This window comes from Heliangelus exortis, chromosome 1, assembly GCF_036169615.1.
Source record: "Heliangelus exortis chromosome 1, bHelExo1.hap1, whole genome shotgun sequence".
In the NCBI taxonomy this organism is placed as follows: Eukaryota; Metazoa; Chordata; class Aves; order Apodiformes; family Trochilidae; genus Heliangelus; species Heliangelus exortis.
In genome coordinates, this window is record NC_092422.1 from 50,779,682 (window position 1) to 50,805,624 (window position 25,943).

Below are 25,943 nucleotides of genomic sequence, written 5' to 3' on the forward strand. Positions count from 1 at the left end.
TGCTGACTTCTCTACAACAACCAAAGTCACAGTCTTCCATCTCAGGAGACAGTGTTAAATCTGGTACTAACTGGAGACTCTGAGGTCAGGTGCTTTGAGTAAGAGGGTAGGCAGTGCATTTGCCACAGTGATGACCTGGCTGAGAGGAAAGCTGGGGTATAGGCCAAATCCCTTCTTCTGTAGAAGAAAAATGCCCTTGTGGAGACCAAAAAGGGGATGAACTTTTTCAGTGTGTACTTAGAGTTCACCATTTGTAATGCTGACAGCCAATCTAAACTCATTAACCTGAAGTACTTATGTCCCATGTAGCTGGGCTTATCTTCTACTACCTATGACCAAAAAAAATCTTTTCCATGACAGTGAACTCAGTCTATTTAAAAATAAAAAGATGCGCAACCTTCTACAAATTTAAATTGAATAACAACCATGACTACCTCTTCATAAAGATGTTAAAGCTAGAAATTTACCAGAATATGCATCTGAAAAACATGAAAGTCACAATGAAGGAAACCCTTACATAGAATATTTCTCCATTGTTTTATTTGTGGACTTGAACATGCATCAAGTGCAATCAAACATGCATGTGGTTGGTTGCTGATACAAAGAGTTGTTTTTCAAATACCATCTCAATGGTGATTGATTTTTTTTTTAAGATTGTGGATAATGGTTGTCATGAAAGTGCAGGCTACTCCCCAGATGTATCTTGCCTTACCTGTGTGCTTCATAGTGCTTGGTGTATGAGATGTCAGTGTTATTAAAAAAGGACTCATGAGGTTTGCACATGTGGAGACACTGTAAGCATCTGTAAATTATGATGTTGGTATAAAGGTGATTTTGTGCTTTATGCTAAACATGTTGATGCTGTTGAAGTTCTAGCCTGCATCAGTCCTCAGTATAAATCAATACTAATATTAATTTGCTGCCAAACTGCCATTACTTCATTAGCTGATTAGTATGCATGAACTGGTTTGTGTTTGACGTGGAGGAAAAGTCTATGGTTCTCTGTTTAATTCAACCTTCTGGCTGTAATTGTTTTTAGCCTGGATTCTTGAGGAATTGAGGCTTATGCAGTCAGGCTGCCTCTCTGTCTCTCCACCCCCACTAACTTGTGAACCCACTGGCCAATTTCAGCCAACTCTGTCAAAGACATCACAGTCTCAAGGATAATTAACATCTTACAAGTTTTGTAGAAATGGGCAGCTGAAGGGTGGGATGGAGAAACAGGGAGAGACCTTTAAGTCCTCTCAAATAGAAAAAGAGGTTCTCAGAGAGTGAAAGTAAGAGGAGATCCTTAAAACTCAGTTAATCACAAGGAAGATTTCTTTTGGGGTTTGCAATCAAGTGCATAAAACTCCCACCTTCTTTTGTGCTTGCAGCACTTCCCATTTAATGATGCTGGCAGCCTTAGCACCAGGCAGAGCTGTTGCAGGGGGCTGCTTGCCAGCCATTCCCTCTCACCTTTAAGCCTCCTCCTGCTTGTTGATCATAGTTTTCATGATACTTTCTTTTCTCAACTTTTTCAAATAGCAGACTTAGCTTACTGAGTTGCTGGTTCTATGAGTTCCTTTTCTTCAGGGAGAAGGACATTTGTATTAGGAATGCAGGTTTGTGCCTTCTTTTAGATGGGTCTGCAAGGCAGTGAGAGGATCCCACTTGATAGGTGGGGAAGGTCAGCAATGTCACCCCTCACTGAAGCTAGCTGCTGGATAGAAAGGGCCACAGAAATTATAAAAGGCAGTAAGAGAGGACAAGAAAAGGTATAGGTCACTGGAGTCTGTGGTTAGGGTTCATCTGGAAGGGGAGTTTGCAGTTACCATCTCTGCTTCTGGGTTTCTTGAGGGATTTTTTTCTGTTAGACACGCACTTGATGAAAAAAGACTGATACTGTCCTAGAAGCAGAGGTGACTACGTTTTATGTAAGAACCATATGCCATTTTGTGCTGAGCTTTTAGCATCTCGTTTTCTTTCCAGGGCAGAAGCCCATAAGGCTCTTCTTGTAACCTGGTGCAGGAGTGAACTGTTTTTTGGCATTGTTCAAGGCTGGCCTGAGAGATGTTTGCTCTTTGTATCTTCCCCCAAATCTTATGTTTCTGCAGTGTAATTAAGTCCTCCACTGTTCCATGCATAGATGAGCTTTTAAACAAGTACTACTATTAAAAAAAACAGATTTAGCCAGCTTTCCCTAAAGCACCAACAACACTATAAGCAGATTTTCCTTCATCAGATATTTCAGAATGCCAGCTGTTACGATGTATGTAATGTGTTTAATGAGCAAGGGAGTTTATTATTAGGTAATTGAATAAGGCTGTTCTTTCTAATTAGTCATTTGCCTTTCAGTCCTGGATGGTGCAGAAAGATCCGCTGTGTCAATTGTATCTCAGTGTGTTTGGATTTGCTACAAAGCAGCATCTTTGCATGGCAGTGATGCACATGAGAATCAGGGCTCTGAAAGTAGCCCTGAGGTTTTTATGTGACATGAGAAATGTTATCACCAGGTAATTAAGTAGCAAGTGAAGGTCAAATAATTCCTAACTTATCTGTTTACAAGGCCAGATTCCGTGGATTTGCTTATTGATACAGATGTGGAAATAGCAGCTAGAAAAGTAAGACGTTAAGTTAATAAATGTGTAGCTTCTTTAGATGCCGTAGAGAAATGATGGCAGATTGATTTTGGGTTGAGTTCAACAGAAGTTAATTAACTGATATGCCCAATAGGTTTTGTTGGGTTTTGTTGTTTTTTGATCCCAGCATGCTCATGTTTTTACACAGCTTTATTGCATGAAATGAGGTGTGAGTAGAGAGCAGCCCAGAGGTGGTGGAAGGTGGCACTGCTGAGGTAGCGCAGCAGGGTTGTAAACACTGGCACCCTGTGTTGTGGTGTGGATTCCAGGAGGAGACCTCAGAGAGGAAAATACAGTTTGGAAAACGTTAGTGCTGATTTTTCAGTGGCAAATGTGGCAATATAAAGCAAGAGCTCAGAAAGGGGGAAGCTGCTGGTAGAACTGTGTGCTGCTTTTGCCCCTAACATGAAGGTAAGTTCTCTCAAAATTGATTTATTTTTTTTTTTTTTTTCTGGTAAGGTGATGAAAACTAGCAGGGATAGAGAATACAGGAGTGACAGTGGGAGGGTGTTCAGAAAGTATCACACGTTCTCTGGCTTGGCTGTTTAATTCAGACTGGTTTGGAGAACAGCATTCTCATACAGAGTAAAACCTTGCTGTGCAACTGTAGGCTAAGAAAATTTTAAAAAGACCCTAAGGGATCTGAAAAGAGGGATGAAACTTTCTGATAGCATCAGCAGGATCATCATTCAAATTGATTACTTTTGTAATGTTTTTGATTTTGCATTTTTTATGTGCATACTATGTACAGTTAAGATCCCCATATAAATAGATAGCCATAGGTTATCAATATAAATACATTTAACATACTTTCTCTGCCCCAAAGCATGTGAGGGGCTGTGTTTATACTTTTTTTAATTACAATTTCCTAAATGTGGTATTTTCTTTATAAGGCTGCATTTGTCTGATGGTGCAGTGCATTTCTCTGTTAAAAAATCTGTGTAAAAATTTACAGTATTATAAACCAACCTGCTATGGCTATGGCTTTCTCTTATACCAGTCTTAAAATCACTGGATAGTAAATCAGAAGGTACCAGTCTTTATATGTATGTATATTTAAGTGCATCTTTGTTCTCAGAATTCTTGTATCTGCCTGCTTTGAGCTGAAGTAGTAACTCTTCAGTCTGCAAGTCATAGTAACCAGTAACGACTGATGTCAGCAGACCTCTGTTGGATAGCAAATAGATCACCTTGGATACTAGAAGACATTTATTTAAATGGTGCCTTTTGACATCATCTGCTGTGTTATTTGAAGTGACTTGCTTAACATCTTTGTCCTTTTGTTTTCCCCTTTGTGAAAGGGATGTAACTGTGTTGTGTGCTTTGGGGGTTTTTTTTGTTTGTTTGTTTTTTTTAATTTTATTTTTACTTATCCTCTCTTTTTCTTTTAGAAAGCAGAGAAATTAATAAGGTTCAAGGTTAGTAGGGAGAGACGGTACTTCTATTAGACCTACTAAAATAGCTGGGGAAAAAAAAAGATAAGGTTTTGTGTTCAAAAGTCTTTTTGGTCATGCTTATAGATAATTGTAGAGTGTCTTGGAAATTATAATATCATGCTTATAGATAATTGCAGAGTGTCTTGGAAATACAGAGTATCCCTGTCAATATTCACTTGTCAAAAAAATAGCATTTTGAAATATATAAGTGGGGTTGCATCTGTAACACAACTTTTTGTTCCTCTAAGAGACCATGAATGCATAGATCACATACATTATATATATTTAAAAGATTTCTAGAGATTTCCATATATAAATATGTAAGTATATATATATATATATGTATGACACAGAATATTTAGCTTGTGCTGTGCACCAGAGTTGGTAGATCCAGAATTCATCAGACTTAGAGTCATTTTTCCAGTGCAATGGCACACAAAAGACTGGTAGAGAAGGCTAAAACAGTGGAATTAAGAGGAGTTCAGAGCACTATTGATTTGCTTCTACGGCTCAGAAAAAAGATTTATACCTAAAATTACGGAGGGACTTTTGTCTACCTCCAGCAGCTTTGTTGTTGGAATATAATTTAGAATCCAGTGATTAGGGAATAATACAGGTGTAGGTACCTACTGTGGAACCTTCGAAGCTGTTGGCCCAGGTCTTTAAGTTTGGACTCCCCAAAGTGGAGGCAGCCTGCAAGAGAAGCCTCTTGAGAGAGGGACATCTCCTGGCTGCCTGGCAGCGGCACCCACCCCCTGGAGCTCCACTGAAGACTTTGCAGAGTGGGTTACAAGTGCTGGTTTGCACTGGAAGAGATGAATATCTGCTCCTGCAGGGAGTGAAACTCCATTTCCAGATATTTTAAAAACAGCTTGCTATTCCCAGAATCTGTCAAGCACACAGTGTTTTCGTTTTGTGTCTGCTTAAGCTCGATGCCGTCTTCTCTGTTAACTTCTGAGTGGCAAAGTGTGCTCTGTTGTTGAGGTTTTCTCTACTCATCAAAACTCACCCTTGAAAGGTGTACACAGTAGCATCTGAATGCACTCATTCCTCACCTTGTGTAATTTTTACACAAGGTAGTGGAGCTCAGTAGTACAGTACTGCAGTAAAGCTCTCCAGTGGGAAACTAGAGGCTCAGAAATCCAGTGAGGATGATTTGTTTCTTTTTTTTTTTTTTACTAGGTATCATATTTGTATAAATATGCTATCTAACATATACATCTACATATACCCTTCACTTTGCCTGCTGTTCAGCACAGGTTTTCCCTTTAGTGCCCTGGCTTCAGTGTTTTATGCTTAGTGCTCTGCTGAGGCAGAAGGGAGCTAAGTGCACTCAAATGATTTGGTTATTAGGGCTCTATTGAGCAAGGACTTCTGAATCCCCAGTACCATTTCAGTACATTAGCAGATGCTTCTTTTATTACTGATGGGTTGGAAAGATAAACTCGGGGGAGTTGCGGAAGTCAGAGTTTTCCATGTCATTTTTTATCATGAGCACCCATGTCACCTCCTTGCTAAAGTTATTTACTAGTCTCTGTACTAAATGTGGGTGGGATTTTTTTTTTTATTTTTTTTTTTTGGAAGGATTTCATTTCTGCTTCCATCAGAAATGGAAGCTTCACTTCTCATGTGCATTCTTCCCGTTTTCAGCATGGATTTTTTCACTGCCAGTTCACCTCCATTCAGCTGAATGCCACTGTTAGGCTGCAGCTGAAGCACCAGCTTTCCCTGGGCTCCAGCCTCTCCTGGGACATTCACTGGGAACAGGCCTACCCCTCCTCAGCCAAAAAAACCCCACCATGCTCTGTTTGTAAAACAGGCTTTCTCTGCTTTGAGTCACCTTGGCAACCCTTGCCTGCCTCTGCTCCAGGCTGAATCCATCTTATTTGGATGTTGGTGACCAGAAGCAGTCACAGCATTGCAAGATTCACCTTGAGAGAAAAAGCCTTGCCACAGCAGCCTGCTGCCATTCCTGGGCACTCCTTGTTTCATAGATCCTTGGGGCTATGATTACCTTTTCCACAGTTTGTCTGTCACACCAGTATCTCCACCATCAGTCAGTCATTGATTAAAGCATCCATGATGTTCTCCTCTGCCATGGCCAGCTCCATCTCCATGTTGTAGCCAATCACCTTCCCGTCTGTATCTTCACTATTTTTGGGGGTTCATATTTCTGGCTAGAAATACTGTGTTCTTTCACACAGCTTCTCATTCTCCAGATTTCAAGGTCATCACCTTCTGTCGTACCCTGTTTTTTCTCTCTTCCCATTGCCAAATGAGCTTGGATCATTGGCACATTACATCTTATCCGGAGCTTTTGAAAAAACACAGCTCTGGTGTCCCAGAGATAGGAAGCTTAACTGTAATCAAAGCACTTGGGTTCTTCATTTGTGTCTTTGTAGGCTCCTGTAGCCTGTGTCCCCATGGATGACTTCTCCTGGACTCATCTCATGTCCATCTTGGCCAATTGTAAACCTCCAGCTGATTTCATGAGGTGTTTCACTGTCCCATCATTTTTGTGCCTTTTAGAAGTGCAGCCTATTTTGTCCATTTCCAGTAAGGTTAGTGCTTGTTCCCATCCCTCACGAATTAAGTAGAAGAGGCTTTCCCTCTGTCTGAGGTATATGCTTTTTGAAGGCACAAGCTTCAAAAGAGCTGGGAGCTCTCAGCTGTGATATCATGACATGAATCCCTACCTGGAGGTTTTCATAAAGACCCTTTTGCAAGAGAAAAGCCATTGACACTCAGAGTCAAGGGTTCTGAAAAATTCTGGCCAGTGATGTGCCTCAATTTGTGCTTACACTATTTCCCTGAATAGCAAGTGGTGGGGGGTTTTCTTGCTCCTGCAGGCTTCTTTTTTTATTTTTTAAATTTTTTATTTAAAAAGAAATTTGTAAGATTTATCTTCCCCTAAGTTCTCTTTTTATTTTAAAGGAATGTTTCATGCTTTGGCAAAGGGTGTGTGTGTTGGACTCTTTGTTTTCCTTTGCTTTTTTCCCGTCTTCTGTCAAAATTCCATCTCTGTTTTCCATCAAGGATATGTGAAAAATATTTTCAATATATATCATTAAATGGTTTCCTTGTTCTTATACTACTCCCTAGGCATCTGGTGGTGGCTACATTTGGAAACAGGATACTGGTCTGGATGGACCTCGGTCTAACACGGCACAGCTGCTTTTATTTTTTTAAACGCTGAATCATTTGTCAGAAAAAAAGTGATTTTTATTTATTTAGATGTATGCAGCTGCAGTGGCTCTTGAGAAGCAGAGTCTGCGGTTTGCTCTTGAGACTAGGAAGACAAATCCAGAGGTGTACAACAGCTCATCTAAGTAATTACAGAAGGGTTCCTAATTGCAACCTTCTGCCATAATGTAAGCACGTGTTGGAATGGGGTTTGCAACTTGTAGGAAGTCTCGGGTTTTGAGGATGGGAAGGGATGGAGCCCCCAGCAGCAGGGAAGGAGAGGAGTTACCCCAGCTTGCACTCTGGAAGGAAAAAGGGGGTGGCAGAGGAGAACAAAATCTGCCTGAGACTTGGTAGCTGTTGTTGCCAGTTCTCGGTAAGACGAACCATGGGGTTTTTTTCCAAATTCTGTAATAGCTCGTAAAAGCTGTAGATGGTGAATATTTTATTAAATAGTCAGTTTAGCAAAACATTAAGGGCCCAAAACTACAGCCTCTCACACCCTCTTTTTCAAACCTCAGTGGTTTAAATTTAGAGTTCTTTTTGTTTGGTTGTTTTTTTAAGAAGTACAAATAGAAATAAAAATAGTGATTTTTTTTTTTTTTTTACTAAAAATAGAAATGTGAGTTCTACTGCCTTATGATGTTATTTTTCATTTTAAATCCTAATTAATTCACTGAAGTCAGTAACATTGTGGGATGCTGCAGCAAACCCAGACGTGGCTGAGGATCATAGAAATACTGTTATTAATGACACTGGACTAATGACAGTGGTCTTACCATTGGAGTGACTGAGGTCTCTTGAGATTCCTGAGCATTAATTTTACCTGTTTACATAGCCATATGTAAAGATGGAAGTTTTCTTGGGATTAGGATTTGTGTTCAAAGAATTTCCAATCAATTTCTACATTTAGGCGTCCAAGTTAGGCTTTTACTTTACTTTCATTGTACTTTTAGCCATTTAGTCATCAGGACAAATTTTGTAATTAAGTGCACTATCATCTGGTTGAATGACTTCCCTGAAGTCATTAAACAGTAAGTGTTTTTCACTTACTGTTTATTTGAAATTTTGTCATTTGATGCACTCACCTTCTACCTGCATGTTTTTAATTATAATTTTAAAAGGAGCTAGAAATTTAATGAAACTTCAACCCTTATTTTTATGATATAAATTGTCAGAGCATTTACAGCATTTACTGGGCTTTGTTGACTTGTTGCTCAGGAGTCAGTTGAAGTTGGCTGAATATCTGTCCTAAATACTTCCTGGCTGTGGTATTTGGAATAGCAGTTTGCACTTCTCCAGTGATGGTCAACTAGCCAACAGGCAATATATTTTTATCTGACTCCACTGTCCTTGAAGCACTTTCATTTTAAGGAATGTCGATGTGTATTTTTGTTTTAGCTTTAAATGAAGAAAAATTTAAACTTCTAGAATATGAATTTTTTTTTCTAACCATTGGGCAACTAAAGAGATGTAGGAATATTAGTGTTGACCCCTAACCTAGTCATGAACATGAACAAAGGAAAAGACTGGATGCAATTTGGTTTGTATATGTTATCTTTCCAAACAGAAGGTGGTGTTTATCTGAAGACCATTAAACTTATCTATAGCCAATAGTTTGAACATACAAGCTCAGGCTGGCTCCCCCCATGTTGTGTGGGATCTGCCAGTGCTATGAAGGTGAAGGGGGTTGGATTGGACAGGGCTCTTTGCTGTCATTTCTTCTGGGTCCTTAGAGATGAGTGTTGGCTTGTAGACAAAATCCCACACCTTTATGTACATCTGCTGAGAGCCAGCCTCCATAATCCTTTTGTCCATGTGGAAAGAAGCAGTGGGAACTGAGGCCATTGAATATTGCTTTGGAGTGTGATGTGGTGTCCAGCAGCTGAGGAATTCTGCCATTCTCCATAGATAGCTTGATGCTTGGATGCTTGAGCCTCAGTGCCTGCTTGGGCCACTCGTGGGCATGGAGAAATGTCTCCAAAATAACTCACTCATTCCTGGGCTGGTGAATGCTCAGTTACCCATACTCTCCTACAGCTGTAGGGGGGTTGTGGGGTTTTCTAGGGTGCTGGAGAGCAGTGATAGCCATCGTGTTTCCATCATAGCAGGGTTGTCATCATCCCCTTAGCTGTAGTCAGTCAGATCTGGAAAACATTTTGCTGTAAATCTAGGATCTAGTGTGTGTGTGAGTTGTTTTTTGTAATAGTAGACAGAAAAGGTAGATTTAAAGCATCAGAGTCGTGCTTTAGAGGTCTTCATAGCTTATCAGCTCTTTGTGTGTCTGCAAGAAGTACCCAATAAATTGGCAGACAGCTGTTTAATATATAAATTGTTTTCTGGTATGCAAATTGCTTAACATTTTCCAGCTGTGATAGGATGTATCTGAAATCGTTTAGCTTTACTCTGAGACCTTCAGTTCCTCATTAATTCTAGTGCTCCATGGGTAGTTAATAAACTCTGTGTAAGGCTTTGTCTTTCCAAAGAGCCGTATTTAATTACCTAGTGATTGGCCTTTATGTTGGCCTTTATGTTGGGATTTTTTTTAAATTCTGAGAAAAATTCTTTGTATCAGGCTTGATGGTGGTTTTGCATTGTTTCCCTGTAGTCTCCAAACTGGTAATTCCACTTGTTAAACTGGGTCGACTTTTGCAATCTCCTTTGTTGTGGGATTCTCCTTTGCTTCCCCCAGTACATTCCAGAAATTGTTTGCTTGCAGGCAACACTGTTTATAAGCTTGTTTCATTTTTGTTTGATGTTTGAAAAGGTTCTTCATACTCTTACCTTTTCTTGGGGTTTGCTATGATATGCTAAATCACATGTTCCTTAGCTAGTTAAAACTGAGCTCTTTATTTGTTAAATACAACCAGCCAAGGGAATCCTTTGGGCATGCATCCCCATTCTCCTTTGTCTCTCTATTTCATTGTTCTTAGGATTATAGCATGGGAAAACTAATAAAGTTTAATAAAGCATCGTCTACACTATGGTGGGTGGCTCTAAATATGATAAACCTTCTACTGAGACCTCAATACCTTTAAAATTCAATGTGTTTCTTCTTCTCAAAGCAGAGTTGAGATTTAAAGCTCATTCTCTATTCACTGAAACTTTGAGACTGGGACTGCCATTACTGAGACAAACTTGGATAAATACTTGCTGATGAAACTGGGCTTTCATTGTGGGATGGAAAAATAAAATAAATAAAAAGTCCTGTGACATCTCCTGGAGGAGATAATTTTCTTTTAAAATGTTAACTGCAGTCTTAATGTCAATTTAAAATTCATTAAAAGATGTTTTCCCCGTTGGCAGTTTCTTCGTTTCTACTGAAGTTACCTGCCAAGGAAGATTGAGTTTATTTACTATATTCCACATGATCTGCTATAGGAAGGCAAGATAGTTCTAATAGTCCATTTTTAAGATATGTAAAAATCTTTGAAAACTAATGGAACTAAATCATTGTAAAGCTAATTCATGCTTAACTTGGCTCCAAAACAGTCTCTGCATCAAAGGCTGTATCTTCACAGGTATAGAAGTACCCTTACAAAAATCTGGCTTTTTGTGTTCATGGATGGTCTGCCTTGGAATATGTAATCCACATATCCTTCAGTGTGTGGCTTGCCTGCCAGGGAGGTGAGATGAGAACAGTCCTTCCAACCTCCTGCATCTTTTACTTCTGTGTTTGCAATCTATTTGGCAGTGCTCAGGGCCATAGCTTTGCCCTTGGATGAAGATGCTCCATCTAGCTCATAGGGCTTCAAGAGCATCCCTAATGAGTTGTAGGTTCCCATACTGTGTTTGTTGGTATCCTGATGCTTACCCTTACAGAGCATCTTATATGTCCCCAAGACTGACCTGAAGATGTGAAAATATCTTTGAAAACAGACCTTTCTTTTTGCTTTCATTGTTTTATTTACTAAGTGGTATAACCTGAGGATTTAATAGCCTGAAGAGTGATGTTTTGTAGGCTGGCTTGTGAGTGAGTGCCAGGAGGTAAATGATGATTTGTATCAGGAGCTGTGTCTTTTGGACATGATTTAACATTACATTTGACAAAGAAAACCTAACTCTAGTCTTTTTCTTGCTAACATGGCAAACAAGCTTCCAGTGCTACATACACCAATCTTCATGCTGTCACTGTTTCTTGAGAATCCTCTCTCTGCTGTGTTGAAACCTGTGGTGAATATTGCATGGTACTACAGGCTGGTTAAAGTGTTTTAAAATGTTTTTAACGTGTTGGTGTTAAATTCATAGAATTGTCTAAACTTCTTCTTCCACCCCCTCTACATCCAGACGTTGAATCCCTGGTGATTAAACAAGGGCTAAACTCTGTCTAGATGCTGGTTAGTGATCTCATATTTTGACTATTTCTCCTGATGAATGGTACTCATCCATCACGATTTTGCTTAACTGAAGAGCAACAGAATGGAAGGAAAAAAATCGGTTTGGCCATTTAAATACTTCTTTTCCAGACTGTCTGCAATTACAAAGGCTTTTTGAAGAGTCTGAATCAAGATTGTTTCAATTGTGATTAACAATTCATACCATACTACATTTTAACCTAGATGTCCTTCAGGTTGGATTTGATGTGCTGCGGTGATTGTAATCACTTTATGATGTGTGTGTCAGACAAATAAAAATAGAAATAAATGCTTCTTGGTTCCTGGCTGTTAAAGAGCCACTCTTGTGAAAAGCATGAGATCATTATGCATATTTTTTTCCTGTAAAGTTCTGTTTTGGTTTCCGGAGTTTCAGTTCAGCCTATTCTATTTACAAAGAATATTTAAACTTAAGGCCTGCAGTGTGGCTATGATGAATGATTCTCCTATGAGTGATGGAGACATGGTTGAGCTGTGCTCCCAGGTGGTGAGCTGGACACTTTCTTAAAATCTGTGTGCAGTTTTGAGGACTTGGTGGTTGTGGTCTTCTCCTTCCTGCCCCAGAGAGGAAGGTTCTCATGGCTGATGTTTGCTATGCTCTTGCTCAGGAGCAGAGAGGGAGCTCTGTCAACCACAGGTTGTCTAATCTTCACCTAGATTTCCTCACTTGGTTGTTTTTGCCACTTTGGTGTGAAAAGCAGTGATGGAAATCTTGGCTGTTTCCTTGGCTTTTGACCACATCCTGCCTGTTTCTTCTTGGCACCTAAATAAAGGGAAACATTTGACAAAAAAGATGTTTGATGGGAATCTCCATCTTGTGATTGCTGCTTAGATAAGGCCCAGGCTGTGAAAACACTTTACCTACAAAGGAAAGTAATAAATTATGTGGTCCTTTGGCTCTGGTCTGGAGAACAGTATTTCAGCCCCTCTGTTAGTTTCTCCTGAGAAACAGATGACAGTGGTGCCAAACCTGTGAAGGCTTTCAGGATATAGACACTGAAAGTCTGTCATTGTTGGAGAGGAGCCTGCTCGTCTCCTGTAGAAACCTTAAGGGGAGACAAAAAAAGTCACAAAGGTGTTTCCTTTATCTAAGTGGGTTTGCACATTTCATAGATCATTAAGGCTTTGCTGCAACAATAGAAAGATTTGGTACACTAGCACACGACCCCTTTCACTGCAATTTGAAAAAAAATATATTGTTTGCCTTGAAATGACATTTATATTCCTATAGGCATTCTATTCTCCAAAATGCTGTTCAGTAACTCTTCACTCTGTCTGTGGAGTGCATCAGCTGGGACATATAAAGGCTGTTTGCATTTAAGTATTTATGGAGAAGTGGTCCATCAGATTTCATTTTTAACATGTTACTGAATGTTTTGTTTACTCTTACTTGTTGACATGCTTTTATTTCTCTGTAAGTGCTTGGAGTTTGTGTGATCATTAGCTTTCAGCTGGGCGTGTTGATGATGCATGCATGAGTGTTTTATTACCGAAAGTGTGCCATCAGAGTCACCTGCATTTAATCTTATCCATCATTTTTCAAGTAATATCCTCCTTTTCTGTGGTTTGTAAGTCTCTCATAATGCAATTATCGGGGTTGACACATACGAGCGACTGACTCAGAGTGTTTATTTAAAGTTTTAGTGAGACATTTTTGAGAAACAGCTGAGACTCAAATACCTTGTTTTTTCATTCTTAAGTGTTTTCAATTTTGTATTGAAATGGTTCCGTAATAAACTTGCTTTCTCATTGTTTACATCTGAACCCGGAGATTTAGCAGATCTAATACCAGTAAGTTGCCATATGCTATTTTTGTGAAATTTCACTGAAATTTGGTCATTTTGTAAGCATGAAAATTCACCATCTCTGGATGCCTAGCAGAGGCTATGTGCAGGCTGGCATGCAGATCAGACAGGCTCCCTCTGCACTGAGATCCCTTCAGCCTGAGGACCAAGCACAGCCATCTCTCTGTTTCCTTCATGTGGTGTCAGGTGCTGGACCTGGGTGTGGTGAGAGAAAGGAGAGGGAAAAGGAAAAGGAGAGGGAGAGGAAAAAGAAAAAGGAGAGGGAAAAGGAAAAGGAGAGGGAAAAGGAAAAGGAGAAGGAGAGGGAAAAGGAAAAGGAGGAGAAAAAGGAAAACGAGAGGGAAAAGGAAAAGGAGAAGGAGAGGGAAAAGGAGAAGGAGGAGAGGGAAATGGAAAAGGAGGAGGAAAAGGAAAAGGAGAAGGAGAGGGAAAAGAAGAAGGAGAGGGAAAAGGAGAAGGAGGAGAGGGAAATGGAAAAGGAGGAGGAAAAGGAGAAGGAGAGGGAAAAGAAGGAGAGGGAAAAGGAGAAGGAGGAGAGGGAAATGGAAAAGGAGGAGGAAAAGGAAAAGGAGAAGGAGAGGGAAAAGAAGGAGAGGGAAAAGGAAAAGGAGAGGGAAAAGGAGAAGGAGAGGGAGAGGGAAAAGGAAAAGGAAAAGGAGAGGGAAAAGGAGAAGGAGAGGGAGAGGGAAAAGGAAAAGGAGAAGGAGAGGGAAAAGGAAAAGGACAAGGAAGGAAAAGGAAGAGGAGAAGGAAGGAGAAGGAGAAGGAAGGAAAAGGAGAAGGAAGGAGAAGGAAAAGGAAAGGTCTTGGAGAAGGTGGGAGTTCAGTCAGGTGACTTCAGTGGGAGCCAAGAGTTGAGGAAAATATGTTGGAGGTGTGCTGTCCAGATAATGTTAATGTGCACTCTCTTCCAGTCTTGTATTTTCCTCTGCCTGAAGTGATGCAGGTCCCAGGTAGACTTCCAGAGACAGGGTGGCATGTGGAGGGAGTCAGGTCTCCATCCAAAGGGTACTGGTGCAGCAAGCAAGGCAGGCAGTGTCACAGTTGGCAGGAGGTGGCCTTCAGTCAGGTGTTCACTGCTTCTATGGAGACCACTGAGTGAGTCCCCAGAACTGGCATCTTCATCACTAGCCCTTAGGTGGTTGGATTCCAAAATCCCCAGAGCAGTAGAAGGCCCGTGGAGCACCTGCATGAGCCATGCAGATGGGGTGGCAAAGTGGGAGGAGGGCAGGGACCTGCAGCCAAAACCTGCAGGCCCTTCTGTAGCAGATGTGGTCTTGTTGAGGTTGGTATCACCACATGAAGTCATGATACTGATGAAGACAGGTATTGTGGACATCAGAATACACTGACAATGTCATTATAGTATAATAAATGGTGAGGAGGCTGGTGTGTGTGGTCTCCTGAAAGTCATGGAAAGCCTACAGGCAGTATTTTAATTTGAGATTAACCTAGAATTTTATTTAGTTGGCACTGAATCTGTCTTAAGGAAGAGAATAATTATCTGCTCCCTCAACACTCTACTGAGAAGGAATAAGCACTCTCAAGAACACAATCACATATTCTAGTACTTAGATGAATATAGCATTCAAAGAAGGTAATAAGAACATATTAATGTCTTATCTTTTCTCATAACCATGATTTAGCTACCTAATTCTGTAAGCTACAATTTGAGATAAATGTAACTGCATTATCCTTCTTGCTATTTTTGCTAGATCTTCTGGAAGGTTTCTAATAAGAGGTGGAAGGGGATAGATAGGTCTTCAGCAAAAAGGAAAGGTTTTAGGTTGTTTTTTTGTTTGTTGCCAGGGCTTCATTCTTCTTGCTTGAATTTCTGGACCTCCTGCCACCCTCCTCCCCCTGTTTCTTTGGGTTTTTTTCAAGTTGATCTAGTTTGTTGATTCTCTGGGTATTTCTCACAGGTAACTCTCATGTCCTGCTGCTTTGAGGCTGGGGTCTCCCTGCCTCTCCTGTTAGTAGTGCTGGTTTCCCTTGCTCCCTGAAGAGGGAAATCTGAGATGTGTCAAACTGCAAGAAAAAATAGAAACTGAAATGTATCAGTGATGGAGGAGGAGTATGGACTGGGTACAGAAAAGCCTAGGAAAGGTGCCTGCTTACCTTTTGCTTCTCATGTTGGGTCACTTGGTTGCTCTCTGTATCTGATCCCATAGTGATATGATGTCTTTTCATCTCTAGAATCAGTTTGCTGCTTCTTGGTTATAGATAGTACAGGGGATTTTAAACATGATTTTTCTTTGGCAATGCAAATATATTTTCATTTTTAGGAGGTTTTTTTTTTTTTTTCCTTTAATTTGTGCTTTTTAAAGCAGTTCCAAATCCATGGAGTTTCTAAAACAGCAAGAAGTGTCTTTGTGTTTTTGGCAATTTCCTAGTGAGCTGAGAGCTGGTGTCAGAATCCAGCCCTTGTCTGCTCATCCTGGTGGCAAAGCCAGTGATTTATTGATAAAGCAGCACTGCCACTGAGGGTGGGTAAGCACCCCTCCTCCGCTGAGGAACAAGAGAGTGAACTTTTCACCTTGGCTATTACATAAGGTGTAGTCAGCCCTTGCTTTACTGGTTGGCCAAGAAAGAGGGAAGAGGTTTAGACAGCCCCAGCTGGTCTGGGAGCCCCAGTGCCTGGTTGGGTGCACACATGGGTGCAGGGTGGCCTGGCCAAGATGACAGGATGCCTGCAAGGAGCAGCACTGGGACTCCCCAGTGGCAGGTCAGGTCATCCCTGCAGGAGATCGTGGCTGCTGAGCCTCCAGCTTGAGGAACACACTGGTGGCCAAGGTGATCACTTGCTCCCAGTACATTAGGTCTGCCCTTCTCTGTAGCACACCAGTGTAGTCCCTTGGTGCTTAAGTCATCATGCTGATGACCTTTTCCATATGGTAGGACTCTTCCAAATAATGGACCTTTTCCAAATCTCTCTTCATTCATAGGAACTTTAAGGTTATGCATATTTTCGAGGCCCCTTTTGGTGGTTGTCTTTCCATAGGAGGCGAACATGGTCACTTTTACAGCACTCTCATCCCATTTCCTTCTCATCTGGGCAGCCGTGTCACCTGCTCCATTTTAATACCATATATCTCATTTTATGGCTTTTTCTGGGGCACACTAAGATCTCTGCTGTGTTGTTGAGAGAACTGTGGTCAGTGTACCAACCACTGCCTAAATTCCTCCTGGGCTGCTCACCATTTAGGCTCCTGGGCACACAAGCAATGTGAAGAGTTCTCTTCACTACTTACTCTTTCTTTTCTCACTTGGTTATGGAGGAGGGCATGTGGAATGGACATTGGGACGTGCTGAAACACAGTGGCTTTTTTTCACAGGCCACCAAGAGAGAAATAAGGTGTGTGAGGGCTTGACTGTCAGTTCCGCAGTTAGCTTTGCCTACCTTAGCACTGCAAAGTGGTGTTTTCAAACTAAGGGAGCTTAATCCTAGTACTGTTCAAATGAGCAAGATTACATTAATGTCAGCATACATCTGCTTGAAGGCTTTTATGAGAATATTATAAAGGAGGTGTGTCAGGAAGTGGCACCGTGCCATGCCCATCATCTTATTTGGTCTCTCCTATCCTGCTAAACCTCTGTTGCTTTTTCTCTTCCCATCTGACCTGCAGTCAAACAGCTTAGCTTTCTTTACTAGCATTACTCCTGGAATAGCATTTTTTTGTCTGCTCTTTAGATATTGAGAAAAATTGAAGATAATTGCCTCCTTCCAGCCTTTTAACTTCTTTTAAAGTTCAGTCAAGTCAAACTTAATGGTAGAGGATGTTGTTTACCTGCAAAAAAACCACGTCACCATGACTTAGCATGTGGTCCCACCTGCTATTCACACATCTTTCTTCCATCTTCCACAAAAACATTTGATTGTTGTGAGCAGGTGGGTGTGTGAGCTGCCCAACCATCCATTAACGGTGCATAATGATTTATTGTGAGATCCCATAAATGTTTTAGACATTTTATTCTACAATCTGCAAATACATTGACTCCTCTGAACAGGCAGAGTTGGAGAGCATAAGTCACTGCTCTGATAGCACACCACGTGTTAAGCCAGGTGTCAGACTGCAAGTAGTCCTTCCTCAGGGCAAGCTCTATGTTTGTTAGAACATTGCACAAGGTGACTTAGCATCCTGTGGAGGATCTCACCATCCATGTAAGAGAAATAAGATGTTTGGGAGATTTTGACAAAATGAGGTCATGCTTCCCACAGCTTTCTTCATGGTCATTCCATAGGGGTGTTCCTCTATACTATGAGTTGGCTGCCTCTTGTTCCATGGGCTTTGACTGTATGCATGAGAGTGAAGATTTATTTCAATGGTTATCCACAGGTTGCTTCTGATGATTGATGCTGGTGGACAAACATGTAGCTAAGGTAAAAATAACTAGTGTAGATTTTGAGTCCCAGTGAGGGGAAAAAATGAAAAATGGAAAAGAAAAAGGAACTATGTAACTGAAGAAAAAAAAAACACCTTATTTCCCTCTTATTCTCAAATTATTTTCAAGGTAGTAAACACAGAAATAAAATAAATTGATATTAGTTGAAACTGTTGTTTCTTTGTCTGAATTTTCTTAGACTTATTTGTTAGAGTAATCTCCAGGATATTTGTCAAAGGACTTACAGTTTCATAAGTGTCTTTTTATTTTTGGTGTCTGCAATATCTGCGTGAGTTCTTCTGAGCAATTTAGTATTGAGTACACTTCCCCTGATAGTGCCAGGCAAATTACTAAACTGTTCTCTATAGCAATCCTTCTCAGTGTGTGTTTGAAAGAGCATCTTGAGAGACTCGGAGCTCTTTGCGCATTGCAAATGTGCTCTTTGATAGAACATTTTGTCTTTTTCCATTTAAATATCTCCTATTAGGTCTTTATTGGTAAGCCTCTCACATCATTTAGACATTTTGTCTTTTTGCAAGACTTACAGTTTTCTTCAATAATTTTCTGTATTTTCTTTTGGTTCCAGGCAGTTCTTGTTTTCTAACTTCATAAATAAAATGATAATTTTTATTTTACCAGCTTTTAGTTTCTTACTAATCACATAAATTGCTAGAAGCAGCTAGTGGGCTTTCTGAGCTTGTTGGAAACTGTCTCAAGCTGGAGCTTTTTTTCCTTTTCTACTATAAAGTAAGCAAGTGAATTTGCCTCTACTTTTTCTTGGAAAGGAAGTGTGTAGGTGTGTATAAATATATATGCACACTCACTAACTTCAGTGGGCGCACTTGCATGGTAGCTTTAGAAAAACAGAATTAATTTCTCAGCAAAGTTTCCAAGTTGTTTTTGTTTGTGGTTTTGTTTGGCTTTGGGTTTTTGGGTTTTGGGTTTTGTTTTTTTTTCCAGGAAAAAATACTCCACCTGCTGGAGTATTTCAAGTGTAATATAAGAGATCCTTATGGTTTTTTGAAATACATGTTTTTGTTTTCCCTGAAGCCTTTGTGCTGGCAAGGTATATGGCACCAAGTGCAGTTCGAAGCAGCCAAGCTCTCCATCAAAAGCTTAGTATTTCTATTTCTTAATATTTTCTAGTACAGTTTGACCCCTCTGAAATTATTTTTCTTTTTCTCAAGGATTTCAAGTATGTCTCATTTTTAAGATAGGGGATCTTACTCTAGTCTCCTTTTCTTTCTATGAAATGAGATACAATACTACGTAAGCTACAAGAATCTTGTTTTCATAAGCATGCACATCTGCAAGTCAGCATACTCTAAATGTGAAATTATGCAAAATTCAATAAAGTCTGATGCTTTTTATTATACCTTAAGGACCAAATAAGATGCTAATTTACGTTATTTAAAATCTATGACTAACTGTTGTTAAGACTTAACAAAATCCTCTAAGTACTTACATATATGCTTAACTCTGCGGGCATGTGTAGTAATACAGATTGTGTGAGATGGTACATACTGCAGAGTGAAATTAGGAAGCTGATAGAATTGCATAGGAAAATCTAATACCTGCACTGTGTTGCTAGATAGAAAAATACTTCTAAACTCAATCCAAAATGAAGTTTAGTGGTTTTTCTTGAGTGTTGAAAGTGCTGGTTCAGATGTTGTGTACTATAATATCTAGGGAAGTGCATAAATGCAAATCCTGTAAAACAAGAGGAATCATTCCTGTCTGCATATGAATGCACAATGTTTCCTCTAGATTATTTTTTTTTTCCTTTTAGGTATTTCTGCATTTGAAAAATAACATTTGACCTGGATGTTTTGGGGTGGTAGAGTTAATGTGGCTGTCCATGGACAGAAGCAGAAGCTTAAGTATCTCAAAATACCCTGCCCTCCTATTGACTGGGTCTATTTTTAGCCCCAGGGATCTTGGGATTATTGGAATTGAGAAGTTCCTGATTTATGCAGCAGTGAAACTGTTAAATTGATTGGGTGAGGCCACACACTTTCCCAACCAGAATTTGTTGAGGGGCTGCCGAGGAGGAATCCCAAAGCAGAAACAGTTTCTGTTCCTGTCAGAAACTCTTCCAGGGGAATATTCAGGGCTTAGATACCTCTGCAGCTGCTGACACTGCTGTCTCTGTGTCTATTCTTGCTGTGTGCTGCCCCAGGCAGTGGCCTGTGCTAGCTTTTGCTCTGCCAAGGTTTGAACAGTATGTAATATCTTCAGGTATCTAATGTCAATATCAAGCAGGTGATGTCTGGCTAACCAGCATGCCCACAGTTGCAAGTGCATTTGTTTATTAAAATGTGATCTGATGCAAGCATGTGCAAGTTTGCTGAAGCTGCATGAGATAAAAAATTGCAGATTTTTTTTTTTTCCACTGAGAGAGGTGGTCATGGCATCAGGTAATGATTACTTTTATTTAAAAAATGGTTTTGTTTATGTGTCTTTTCTAACTCCAGCAAATATTTGGATCTCAAAATGTCTAGCTGGAAACCAGAAAATCTTTTTGCCCTGTAGAACCAGTTGCTCAGATTCTTTATAAAACCATTCGTGTCTTAGAAGTCATATACATTTTTTTTCCATAAGACTGTATATTTAATCCTGAGAGATCATACCATTTCATCTGCATTTGTTATTTTTAGCTTGTTTTCTTAAGGAACCAGTTTTTGCATAATTGCTCTGTCCATATTTTTACACCCTAATAACTTTTTTAACACCCTATCCAATTTCAAGCAAAGTTGCTAGCAAACAGCTTCAAAGAAATATCACAAACTTCTCACTGGTTATAGAGAAATTATTGTTTGGGTAGAAGAGAGAGACCCAAATTACTACCTTGTTAAGGAAAAGGCTATAGACCATGTGCTGAGCTTCTCCTGAGTGTGGTCTGCCAGCCTCGTGCACATTTTGGCTGGCCCCTCAGTACATGCATGGCTTGGACAAGTTATATTTATCGTGCAAGTTGTTTCCTAGAGTATAATTAGGAGAGGTGGAAGGGTGTCCTGGGGGAGAAGTAAGGAAGGAGGGAGGTATGGGATACAGGAGGAAGCTGGGAGTTTAGGGAGAAGGATAGGTGGGTGCTGGGAGCTGAAAGCATCCTGAGGAGCAAGGGTAGGAACAAAGGGCCAGATGTCTGCAAGGATGCAGGCCTCCCTGTTTCTGCTTCTCATCAGATAAGCTGTCTTTTAAAGGTAATGAGGTGTCCCATGCCAGACATAAGGCTCTTTGTGAGGTGTGAGAGGCATGCCCTGTTATTTCCCACTAATAGTATCAATAAATTACTGCCGTTAACTTTGGATTTGTATGCTCAGCTTCAAGCTGGACTTCCCCCATTTCAGCTGTTTAAGGAAAATTCAAATAACTTTACAAATTGATAGGTTTGATGATGGATAACATCATCATGGATGGATGCTGCCTACCTGTCATGGTAGGATGACAGGTAACCATGGCTGCTGCCTTACCATTTAGCTGGTATATTTCAAAAAACCTAATATATCCCTCAGGATTCAGAACTGAGACAGGCACACTAACAGAGGACAATGTGACAATGCTGCATGGTGATTCTCCTCCTATAAGAGCAACCTTCAAGGAAGTGAAGGTTGTCCAAAGGTGCAGCCCATCTCCTCACAGCTGTGCATGGTGGGAGGACACGTGGTAGCTGGCATGAACTGAAACTAGAGAAAGGTTCAGACTGAATATGAGGAAAATCCTCTGTATTGTGAGGACAAGACAGTCAGTAGGTAAGGTTGCTCAGAGAGGTTGTGGAGGCACCATCTATGAAGGTTTCCAAAACCTGGCAGGAGCAACAGGTCTGACCCCAGGGCTAGCCCTGCTCTAAGTAGGTTGGACTGGGGGACCTCTTGAGGTGCCTTCCAGTCTGAATTAGCTTCTCCTTTGTCAAAAAAAAAATATCTAAAAACCTATCACACTGTGCTGCAGAGAAATGTCTTATAGCAGTTCTGAGCTGGCTGTATAGATTGGGGCTACAACATTTACTAGGAGAACTTTTAACATAAAATCATAGAAACTTTTATGATAAGCATGCTAAGAATACGTATTGTCCCCCACCCTAGAAGCAGAATTCAGTACCTGAGTGAAATGGTTGTAGATTCATTAATTTATTCTTGGCCTAAGAGATAAAAGATACATTGTTTTGCCTTTTTTTATTGTTTTGTTTTTAATTCAAACATCATATTTTTATGAAAGATAAAGGTGATTTTAGTAAGTAAAGACTAACTCATTATTATTCACAAGCAATTCCCAACCTGGGCCTGGATGATTTATTATTCTCATAGTTGTCTATTAAAGCAATGGTAAAATACTGAAGAAAGCTGTGGATTTATAAAACATTCAAGACAGAGATGTGGCCATAAAACTCGTAGACCAGAAACATATTCTAAGTATTTTAATAAGCAAAGTTGTGGGGAGTTACTTCTGCACTCACCTCATTTTTTTTCTTTTCAAATCGTAATTCTTAGCACACGCTTAGCTTTTTAATATACTTCAGTCTGTGGGCTGTCTCATGCCATTGATTTTAGGCAAACTACCTAATATTCTTAGTAGGGTATAGTATTGATTCAGAAAAAAAAAAAGAGTCACCAGTGTGACGTGGGTTGTTTAAGGGATGTGGTTTTGATACTAAGCCAGTTAAGTAGCAGCACCCAAGACCATTGCCCCTGCAGAAACAGAGCCTCTTGGTTCTGTACCTAGAGTGATGATGGGCATGGGAGCCCTTTGAGTTCCCAGCTCCTCAGTGTGCACCCTTTTCATCTTGCACTCCTTTCCTGGAATGAAGCCTGTGGCACACCCTGATGCGAGCCACAGCATGTTCCCAGTCTGGATAATTAGCAGTGGAAAAGTAGTTTTTCTGCTAAAACTTTCCATTACCTGTCTGAAGTGTGGCCCCACGCATAAGACTAGCTTGGCTGTAGAGGACAAAGGCAGAGAAATGAAGGGCCAGAGGTAGGTACCATCCTTTCAGGATGATGGGAGTGACAGAGTGCTGGGAATTTAATCTGGTGTCTGTTCCTCATTACTATCCCTTGCAGGTTAGGAGACAGCTCACTGGAGGTGTTTCTTTTGGGTGAACTCCCATGGGAAGTGCACAGCAGCTTATGATGTGCTCGTTGATAACCTTCGCTTCACGGGTGAGAGGAGTTTCTAGGCACCAAGCTTCAAACCAATCAATCTGTCTATGCCCTGAGTTTCAGTACCCTGACTCATATGTGGGAGCAGGTTAAAAGCTGTATGAAGCAATTATTTTCTCTGCTGCCTGCCTCATCCTGCTGCCAGTTTGTGCTGCTGTGCACTGACTGGGTGGGGACTGAATGTCTGTGGAGCAATGGCTGGGATTTTAAGAGCTGGGGTGAACCAAGCTTTGCTCCAGAGGCTTGGTACTGATGCATCCTAAGATAAAAGCAGGCTTTCTTTTTTTCTCTGTGTTTGTTAAGAGGTGTCCTGCTAGCATAGTAGTTTTTGGCAAGAATCCAAAATGGACTCTTATTGTAGATGTTAAACCAACCAAAGTGTTGAATGCCCCTACATGTTGCATACAGTGACCTGTTCTGTTGTTTGGTATGTGCTGTCATCTCAGTTGGACTTCAAGTTTGACGTGTTAATAAACAAACAAACAAGAAAAATATTTCAGGGTCCCATTTGTCTGAGATGACACTAAAAGTCTAAATTTTGGTTCTTGCAGTAGTTGAGAATTAGCCCATTCCTCTCTGAAACTAATATCATCAGGAGTTCATAGGAACATGGAGCGTTTGTTTAAAAAAGGAATGAATAGTTTCTTACAGGCATTTTTCTGTAACCATTGTAAGACCAAAAAGTGAAACCTGGTCTAAGAATTTATTTGATTTTGCTAGCTGGATTAATCTGCTCACTATTTTCAGTGCTCATTCCACTGCAGTTTATTTTGGGTCATTTGATTTCAACAAGGCTTGATCTGTTTACAGCGCTTTCTATAGTAGGATGATGGGGCCACACAGCTCTTTTATGGTATGTTCATTGCTAACCAGGAGCTCAGAAAACTAGTAAATGAGGCACAGACATGAATAAGTTTGGAGAGGACAGTACGTTTTTGTATGGTTGGATTATTTTGGAAAGTTCTCTGAAATAACCAATCTTTTGTGCACTGTGGGTTGCTTTGCAGAGCTTGAAGTGATGGTATATAGTAGCCATATGCTTTCTGAGGTAGGGCTGGAGGGCTGGCTGAAGACACTCTTCAGGCTTAAGGTTCTTCAGAAGCCACTGTTGTTGAGAGTTGCTCTCAATCTTTATTTGAGGAGCACTTTTCCAAAGGAAGATATTTCCATCAGGTTCGATTGGAATAATTTGAGTTGGTGTTGCTAATTTAATTTTCAGGTTCACTGTATGAGCCATTCATATACAAAACACATCAGGGTTAAATAGATCTCATTTAAAGATGTCTCAATCAACTGGCCTCATCAGCCAACAAAAGAACCTATGCCCATTGCCCATACTAAATGTAGTCTGGTTTAACATTAGAAAGGTGATGGCCTTGTTCCCCACAAATGGAAGAGCCAGACTTCTTCTGTGTCCATCAAATCATGACTGTTTGTGACACAGTAATGCTCCTTTTGTGTACTTCATTAAAGCAGGCAGCATTAGTGACTTCTACACCAGAAGTCAGAAGGAAGGCACAATGTCCTTAAAATGGCTGCATCTACACAAGAATGTTAAAACAGCAGCAAGAAGTGTTCCTGAGCACCAAGACCACTTTTTTTTCCTTAAATGTGTAGCTTTCTTTAGTTCTTATGAAGTCTGCCATTTAGCATATTCCCAAGCAGTGGCCAGACACAGTTCAGGAAGGGGCTGTTCTCAGTAGTTTAATAGTAGGGAAATAGCTGTTTGCATTCCTGTAGGATTGGTGCAAGAGAACCTTCCTGGGCATATTTAACTTACTCTTGCGTAGGTGGTTATTACATCCTTGTAGCAGATTAGAGGCAGAATCAGCAACATTTTGGTGTCTGTGTAAAATGTGTAACATTAGCCCTGTTGTTCTGGGAGACTCAAAGCATACTGAAGGTTTTGTAGCAGTGTGTGTGTTTATGCATACACAGTGTACGTGTGCACTCTGGGATGTTCTTTCATAGGAATCTTAATATTTTCTTGGCTATGGGAGGGTATTCCTACTTGGCTATGAACCGTAAAGCCCTTACACCAGTGAATGGAAAGCTTAAAAGGCACTTTTGTAAACAATGCCTCAATTTGGAAACTTACCTTCTGCCAGCTGAGTGTGTCAGATGCAGTTTGACCAGTGCCTTAGGTCTTCTGTCACAGCACTTGAGATTTTGTCAGCTCTGTCATCAAGGAGTTTCTGATCTCAGCAGATCCTGCCCTGCAGTTGTGCAACCTGCTGGAGCACCCCATGGTTTCACTTTCTGGGAGAAAATGCATCAGCACATCTTATGCTGCCCTAGCTGTGTCTTTGTCAGCCTGCACTGCTTGTTGAGGTGTGCTCCATGTCCACCTCCTCCCAACACAAGCCAGCTCAGGGGTGACTGCACACTCATATTTTTATAGTCTCTTATTGCCTCGTGTCTAAAAACTCGTGCTTGTGGGTTCACCAGGAGCTTTCATTTTGCAGTGTACCTTCAGATTTAGCTCCATGCGCTGTTTCTAAATTTAAGCTGCAAAAGTACCAGCTTGACTTCTGTTCTTTTATACTTGAATGGAAATAGTTCAAAGTTGTGCTGATGTAGTAAAAACAGGAGACCAGAAGGCAGTGAACTGTGAGAAGAGTGAATGTGGAAGAGAACACAAGCAGAAAGTGGTTGCTTTAGATCCTTACTGCCACAAACACAGTTGTTGTTTTTTTTTATTATTATTTAAGTGTGCTTAAAAGCTGCATTTCTCTTGAAGAAAGTGTAAATCTGTTACTCTTAATGTAATGAAATTGATAAAAACAGTTATGATAACACCAGATACTCTGTGATTCTGTGAAGATACCATGAGAGGCAATTCAGGCAGTCTGGAGAGTACTCAGAGTATTAATTGCATAGCACTGCTCTGTACTTAGCAATGAAAATGCTGTTTCAAAATCTTTCTCATTTTTTTCTCATAGCCAGTAGCCTTAATGATCAGAGGTAGTGGGGCTGAGGCAGA

The 25,943-nt window shown here is 40.5% G+C and overlaps 1 protein-coding gene across 19 annotated transcripts in view; it reads left to right on the forward strand.

Moving 5' to 3' along the window:
• MBNL2 (muscleblind like splicing regulator 2) overlaps positions 1-25,943 on the forward strand; it is a 109,088-nt gene that overhangs the window by 46,946 nt on the left and 36,199 nt on the right. The gene's annotated exons all lie outside the window — the stretch shown is intronic.